The following is an 8698-nucleotide window of genomic DNA, read 5'->3' on the forward strand; positions in this document are numbered from 1 at the left end:
GCCATACAGCACATGGTGAAATCCTCTCTCTGTGTGTCTGTCTCTCTTTCTGTGTATGTCTCTGTCTCTCTCTCCAACTCCCATGAGTTGAGAATCCCTGGCTCCCTCACCAAGAGCTCAGGAACAATGATACTGGTGATGATCAACAGATTCCTCACTTTTTGTTGTTGTCTGTAGTATTTTGATCATATCTATGGAACACTATCAGATGTGACTTCAAAAGGTGGCTGTTAGATTTTATATCCTCTGGCTTTTAGACAGACATATCCCCCAACTTTGCCTTTCATCTTCATATGAGGTTTCCACATGTTTGTGTCTATCTCTGTGTCTAGGTCTCCATTCCTAATACTAAGAACATCTGTAATATTGGATGTCTGACTCCAGAAACTTCATTTTAATGGCATCACATTTGGGAACAACCTATCCCCAAGAGAAGTCCGGCCCTAAGGTTTGTGCATCAAGCATCACACAATACAACCCATGAAGCTGGCATGAGGTGAGTTAAGTGAAGATCTTGTTGCCTTCTAATACTTCTCTATGCTCTTGCCACCTCGTCTAAAACTCTGGATATATCAGTTTGTACAATACTGGGTCATTGTGACACTCGAATAAGGTGATGCCTACAAGTGCTTAAAATGGCATTTAGCACACAGACATTCTCAGCAGCTCTTAACCATGATTACATCTATTAAAATCTCAATCAGGAAAACATGGGTTTGAGGTGTTTACATCACTTTGGGTTTTTATAAGCAGCTCAAGTTCAAATTAGTGGACACAGCCTACAAGAGTGAAATTAAAGCTGGTCAATCAGGAGCCGACAACTAACCAATGGAATTAAAGCTGGACAATAGGAATTGACAACTAACCAATGGAATTAAATCTGGAAAATCAGGAACTGACAACTAACCAATGGAATTAAAGCTGGCCAATCAGGAATTGATAGCTAACCTCTGACTAGGGCTCCCCCATTTTCTTCATCCTGCTTCTCATAACACGTTGCATAATTGGGCCTCACATCCCCTCTGTGCAGCCCTGAACTTCTCGTGGTCTTGTGCTCCACTCCTCAATTGCTTTGTAAACTCGAAAGTAAAAACTTTCATGTACCATGAACCTAAGTTTATTTTTTAATGTTGTTCTTTAGGCCTCAAACAATTTATGATTTATTATTATATATGTAATGTTGTGTCTGCATGTACACCTGCATGCCTGAAGAGAGCACCAGAACTTATTATAGATGGTCGTGAGCCACCATGTGGTTGCTGGGAATTGAACTCAGGACCTCTGGAAGAGCAGTCAGTGCTCTTAACCTCTGAGCCATCTCTCCAGCCCGATTGTTGTATTTCTTAATATACAATAGTGTATAGCACATCTCCAAATCCTTTAAGATAAAGAATACATGTGCCATAAATTGTATGTGACACAATGGAAGAACTAGGGGTGGAAACTTCTGGAAGTTGGCCTTGGGAGGGGAGCTGTCACACTGTCATGTTGTGCTTGCTGTCAGTGTGTATCTGAAGGCCTGTCAGGTGCAGTGAGGGAAATTAGTGTGTCTTCCAAACTCTTCTGATACTCACTCCCCTTTGTTCATTCATCTGGGTTGTTTTTCCTTAATGCAGATCCGTGGATGCAGAACTGCCCAGAAAATGCCAGGAGGACTTGTGGCTTTGTTCTGAACTTTGCGTGCATTCTCTTATGGTTTGGTAAATATTTGGGACACTGTTTCTCTCTTCATCTCTTTCAGTCCAACCAACTCCAGTCCAGTTCAGTTCCATTATAGAGATAGAGTTAGAACTCAGTTTCATTTTTGGGCTTCATGATTATCAGAAGCAAGCTAACAAGAGCTTCTCATTCAAAGTATGTTGAAGGAAGCAGCGTTCTAATCTACCTGGAGGCTGAATCTATATTCTCCACAGGGCTCACTGAGGGGAGCCTTTCTGGGATATGCTTCAGAACGTAAGCCATATTGCATACAAGAGAAATGCAATATAAGCAGTGAGAGGGTAGGCAACTGCCCTTGTTAGACAGGTAGAAAAAAAAATGGACTGGGAAGTGGCAAACAGGCAAGGCAGTAGAGAAATCTCAGGTGTCAGTGAAGCCAACCTCATGGACAGCACATTAAGAGGAGGCCTGTTGGCACTCCTAACCCTTTGTGATTTGGACATGATAAATGTCCCCAAATGTTTCTCTGTTGAAGGCTTGTTCCTCAGTTGTCAGTACTTCTGAGAGATGGTTGGCTCTCCAGGGTACCAACTTCACTGACTCACTAACCTTCTGATGAATATGTAGCTGAACAGGCTGGTAGGAGTGGGACAACTGGAGAAACTGAGTCACTGAGGACATGCCTTTGAAAAGTAGGTCTTGTCCCTACCCTGCTCCAGTTTCCTTACTCTGCTTTCTGATGTGTTGGTGTGAACTTACTCTACCCTGGATACCTTGGTGTGAAGATCATGGCCATGCTGTCTGCCATACAAGTGGCTTGACCATAGACTAACATCTCTGAAACTGTTAGCCAAAAACTGCCTTCCTTTTAAACTGTTTCTCTCCCAGGGGTAAAGACAATCCCAGGAGCAGGCTTTGTTTCTGGAGCCTCATGGACAGAAGCAGGGACAACATGTCCGCCTGCGCATCTACCCTTCAATCTGCTCTCTCTCCACCGCATGAGCTACCCCTCTCTTCCCACGCTCTGCCATGCTGAACTAATACCCCTGAAACTTTGAGCCAAAATAAATCTTTCCTCCCTGAAGTTGTTTTGCTGAGGCATGATGTCATAGCGGCAAAAGTCTAACACAACCACAGACAGATCCTGTCTAATGAGGGCATCACTCTTATCTCATGACCTTGTTAAGCCTAATTTGCATTGTAAAGGCTCCAACTCCAGAGACAGCCCCATTGAGAACCAATACCTTAGCACAGAAATTCCCAGGGATCATAGTTCAGTCCTAACACACTTTAAAAGGATGGGAAGGTCAAAGATGGAGAAGAATTGAGTTTATTTTACATACATGCATGAGAAATTAGCAACTGCCTCGTGATAATAAGTGATTAGATCCAAGTAAAATATTTCTATTCCAGTCTATTTTCTTTGAAATAGTGTTAAAATGAGTTACATGAAAATATTCTTTCTAAGATCTTGTTAAATTCTCTTTCCTGTTTTTAAAGGAGAACATGAGCTTCCCAGTAGGATGTGCCTGCAAGGTGAAAGTTTCAGGGCATAGCAGTGAGAATGAAAACACCGTATTTACTGCATGCCTATCTTTCAATCAGTGTATTGGACTTCCCAAGCATCCTGATTTCCACACTGGCCAGCTGATGGGAGAGATGGGGTGCCCTCAGTTGAGCTGTTAAGAAATCTCAGCCATACACCTAGAGCTGAGACCCTGATCCAAACTCAGCTCTGGCCCGGTGCATAAACTGATCCTTAGAAAATGCAGAGCAAACATAGCAAGCAGTTGGTAGTGCAAAGCTGTTTTCTCCTTGGTGAGCGTTGCTTTGGACAGAGACACTGAGCATCTGCTAGGTAACTGTGTCTTGTCATCACTTGGCTCCCTTCCTCGGTCGCCGCCTACTCTCAGAGCCGGACGCATCATGTGTCTGTTTCCTACTTCAGAATGGAAGGTGGCATTTACTGGTATTGATTGTCTACAGTAGCTACAGTCATCTTTCTCGTCTCTGGATACAGAAAACCTAGCGTACTCTGGGCTTGGAGCCCCTCTCCAAAAAGGGTTCAATGTTTTTGCACTGTTTGTTTTGATGTAAGCCCTCTGCTCATAGCTCAGATCCGAGGAGGAGGTCCTTTGCAGGTCCTCAATGGGATGCGGAGCTCAGGGTACTTCTACTTTACAAAATACAAGGCGGGCATGCCCTGCTTCCCCATCACACTAACTCAGACTTTAATGATGATGCTTTGTTGCTTCTTTTTCAAAATATTTTTATTTTTTATAGTTTATTCACTGTACCTCCTAGTTGTAAACCCCTCCCTCATCTCCTGGGCCCACACACTCTCTCCCTTCCCATAGTTCTCAGAAAGGGGGAGCCCTCCTCCCCTACCGTCTGACCCCAACCTCTCAAGTCTCATTAGGACTATCTGCATCCTCTTCCTCTGTGGCCTGGCAAGGCCACCCAGCCAGGAAGAAGTGATCAAAGAGTGGGCATCAGAGTCTACGTCAGAGATAACCCTTGTTCCCTTTACACATGGAGACTGGGCTGCCCATCAGCTGCATCTGAGCAGGGGTCTAGCTTTGTTGCTTCTTACCCCCGCTACCAAGATTTTAATTAGACCTATGAAATCAAAGCATAACTTTCATATCACAAGTGTCATCCTTAGACTAAAGATAGTTAGTAATAAATTTTTGTTAAAGAAAGATATTTGGATTCCAGCGCTCAGAGAGGCAGAGACAGATGGATCTCTGTAAGTTAGTTCATGGCCAGCCTGGTCTACGAAGTGAGTCCAGGACATCCAAGACTATACAGAGAAACCATGCCTCAAAAAAACCAAAACCAAAACCAAAAGAAAAAAGAAAGGAAGAAAGAAAGAAGGAAAGAAAGAAAGAAAGAAAGAAAGAAAGAAAGAAAAAATCACAAGTTGGTGGTACTGCTAGTGGCAACTTAGGAGGCGTGGCCAGAAGTAGTATGTTATTGGTGGTGTGGCTTTTAGACCTTAAGACCTCATCCTGTTATGAGTTTGCTGTCTCTGCTTGGTCTTTACATTTTTCAATTTCCTTGCATTGCATTGTCTTTTCTCGACCATGATGGACTCTTATTCTTCTGAAATCATAAACCCAAATAAACCCTTCTTTGTAGAATTTTAAAAAAAAGATATTTGGGTTCCTTTAACTGTCAATGCATTTGATACGAAGTGATGGATTAGTCCTGTCTGAGTGGAACCATATTATGCCATTTACGCCACAGTATTTCTTCTACTTATTATAAAACCATTTATTTTCAACAAGAAATGAGCTAAGTAGCCAGACAAGGATATTACTTGTTTATGAAGTTCATGGCATCTCTCCTTTCTTTTCTACAGTTGAGAATTCTCTCTCTCTCTCTCTCTCTCTCTCTCTCTCTCTCACACACACACACACACACACACACACACACACACTTTCTCCTTGCTTCTGCTGTCTGGCTGAGAGGCCCGTGTTGGTATGTTACCTGAGCCAGCCTTTCATGGGTCTCATTGGATAGTCTGCCCAGTGTCTGCCCTCCAGCAAAGAGGATTTCCAAAGTCATGCTGCAAAACTTCATGTGAAAAGTTGGATTGCCCATTAAGTGCTGTGGAGTAGCTGCAAGGGTCACCTTCAATCATATCACCTGCCGTGCTGGCTTCTCTTCTCTCCCTCTAACTAATGGCTATTCGCTGGTTGGCTCATTTGCTTTCCTTTGTTAGCTGAGTTCTGTCCTACATGAATAACAGTGATGAAGTGTCAGTCCTACACATGAGACCATGTCATACATAACCACTGTGAGCAACTGAGCTTTCTCCCCTGGTACAGACCAGTTGTTAAAGGAAAGAGGCCTGGGCCATCCCCTGTGAAATCCCAGCCTCTCTTCCCTCTGAGATGGGTGTTGTTTGAGATTACCCAACTTGATAGAAAGAAATGATAAAAGAAACAAAGGCTATAAGAACACTGGGGTTTCTGCTGGCCTGTCTAATATGAGAATAAGATTACTTTCTATTATTTATTGCCATCCCACAGGCAGCAGAATCAGAGCCCCAGCTTCCTCTAGAACAGACTGGACAGAAATAAATGTGGCCTCTGGACTGTCTATAGGTCCCACTGTGGTTGTCACAGGAGCCTGGGAACACTGCCTTCCAACATTGGTGGAAATAAGCCATTCAATCTACTACAGGCCATCCGTCAATGTCAAGCAACAGGATTCAGACAAAACAAAAGGCATATATCTTGCACACATGGGGGAGGGTGACTCATCATCCCCTGGCCCCAGGGAGGCAGACATACAACACCTGTGCACCCAGAAACCCTGGGGACCTGGGGATGCATGATCCTGCCCTTGGGTTGAACTGCTGTGTTGCCCTTACATTGTGTCCCCCTGCCTTCCCATTTCTGAGCATAAGATCCTTCATCAATACCTTTCCTCCCTCTGGCCAGTGGCTCATAGCCGTCAAACCCTTTTATCACACCCCCAGTTCACCCTAAATTCTGTTTTACATTTGCCAGCTAGTTAATAAAAAATGTAGAATATTTTCAATTTATCATCACTAAAATACATGTGATTATGAACATAGATAAAGATGGGAGTAGAAAGATTGTAAGAGCCAGAGGACTGGGACATCTGCTGCAAGGTAGTCTTCTATATATGACAGAAAAGTTGCGCTTGTGAAATCTTAAGAATATGGTTGCCTAAAACAAGACCTAAGTAGTCAGTCATAGCACCAGTTGGCATGCCAGCTGGCAGACGGGGAATGTCACAGGTTCCCACCCAAAAACCAAGAACTACTGGAAATCAGTGGCTGTCTACAGAGTGGGAATCAGTCTTCTCTAAGGCTCAGTCTGATCAAGGTGATCTAGTCTTGAGTAGTCAGTCCTAAATACATAGACATATAGACAGCGCTAAAATGGTGTGTGTGTGTGTGTGTGTGTGTGTGTGTGTGTGTGTGTGCGTGTGCATGGGTGTGTGTGTGCGTGCTTGTGTGTGTGAATATCAAAATGTGGAGGGGGAAGACATAGACGAGCTAGAGAAGGTGAAAGTAGGCAGTGGAAATGACGTGAACACAGTACTCATGTAGGAAACTCACAAAAAAGAAAAAAGCTAATTCATTTGCTCGTGAATTTTATACTTTGTACATGTATGTCTTCTTAAATATGCTGGATATCATTCGTCTTCTTTTTGTTCATTAGCTTTCCTAGGAATTTCAATTACCCAATTTAGGATATTTAATTTGTTGACACACCTGTTTTTGCTCTTCTCTTTCTGAGATCTCGTTGTCCTTACCAAGCTGCCTCCGTCCCTTCCATGTGGTGTCCTTGGAGGCAGCTAGGAGTCACAGGCAGAGTATGAAACACTGCTGTGCTGTATGAACACTGGAGCCAGACACAATGGGGCTGAGACATTGTAGTGTTCATTAGACAGATGAGGAAATCAAGGCAGAAAGAAGTTATGCTACTCCCCAAAGGAAGACTGGACAGCCATCTCTGTTGTGTGAAAGTACTACAGACCCTGGTGTCCACGATTTGTTCGACTCTGAAAGTCCACACAGACCATGTGACTCCGAACTCCATCTGAGAGGGAAAGGCACCAGTTTTCTGCAGTGCTGAGTCAGTTGTACCTGCCCAGGGAAGCCAGCGTACATCACAATGAAAGCACTGTCTTAGAACCACAGGAACAGACTTTCTGGAAGTTCTGGAAGCTGACAGTCTGGAACTACCATATCCTTGGAAGGCTTTCGGTAAGAACCTATGCCATGCATTCCCCTGGGTTTCTGCTCAGCAGACATCGTCAGTTTAGGCCTTAAGCCCACGTAAGTCACCCCATCAATATCCATTAATATCACCCCAGTTCCACCTCATCCTCACGTGGCTTCTTTTCTTTTATCTTCGCATGAGACAAGAGTCACTGGGTCTCCAGCCTGCCCTGACCCCAGTATGCTCGCACTTCAAGGTCCTTACTTATGCGCAAAAAAACCTTTTTCCAAAATACAGCCACACTGGAAGGCTTTAGGCAGGCATGAATTTTGAGGGGAATTTTTACCCACTACAAATGCTTACAGCTGAACTAAGTGACTTGACATTTACTCTTTGCGGTGTATCAAATTCAACTTGCAGCGCATGCCTCTTCTTTACCTCACGCCCTCTGGGGGAACGTTTCTGCAGTACGCTGGCAAAATCACCCATATTCTTGTTACTGTGCACCCCACCTTCAGAGGGGTTAGAGGATCTTATCTTCCTCTGTTCTGCGGGACTGTGTGGGACCTCCAGTCCTATGCTAAGTTGAATCCTCTGTAGGTACTTGTGCTTCTCAGTATAATGTGCACCTGATTCTCTTGATAAAAATTCTCTTCATATAAAAATCAACCTATGAGACCTGGAGATATGCGAAGCAACTGTGAGGAACTGAGTTCAGTCTCTCAGCACCCAAATAAAAAGCGAGAAATAATTATGAGTGTCCTGGCAAGCTTCACAGCTGAGTATGATGAATGTTTACCTTTCTCCTCTGGGACTGTACTCAGATTCTCTCAGCACTATGAAAGCTGGGATGAACTTTCCTGACCAGTGCCAGATTGATTTCTATATATTCTATGGCTCAAATAAGTGATGTCAGTAACAGGGCCTTGCTATCTAGTTCTGTAACGTTTGGGGTCTACGCAACCTCACTGACCATTCCCAGTACTAGGAATTTTATTTGTTAGCTTCTACTATCTACCCATCATAGGGTAACTACATATATACATATATGGATATGAATATATACATGAAATATATATATATACATGTACATGTATATATATATATATATACATGTATATATGAAACCTAATTCCTGGAAAGACATCACCAGTGGTGTGAGTGAGCATCATTGGAGAAACCTACCACTTCCTGATTGGATTTAAGTCCTGTTCCACAGAATGAAATCCATAACTGGTACCATTATAAGGTCAAGAATCTATGGCATTAGAGGTCATAGGCCCTAAGACAGAACCTACTACTATTATTCTGCCAAATTTTCATAGTATTAAACC

General features: G+C 43.3%; 1 long non-coding RNA gene across 1 annotated transcript; it reads left to right on the plus strand.

Annotated features, from left to right (window-relative positions):
* The first annotated feature begins 338 nt into the window (after window positions 1-338).
* Window positions 339-8236, plus strand: LOC132652785 (uncharacterized). The gene is made up of 3 exons (XR_009590344.1): window positions 339-496; window positions 1617-1700; window positions 6939-8236. It is a non-coding gene; the product is annotated as an uncharacterized LOC132652785 (long non-coding RNA).
* Window positions 8237-8698: the final 462 nt, after the last annotated feature.

The sequence above is a fragment of the Meriones unguiculatus genome, chromosome 3 (assembly GCF_030254825.1).
Source record: "Meriones unguiculatus strain TT.TT164.6M chromosome 3, Bangor_MerUng_6.1, whole genome shotgun sequence".
Lineage (NCBI taxonomy): Eukaryota > Metazoa > Chordata > Mammalia > Rodentia > Muridae > Meriones > Meriones unguiculatus.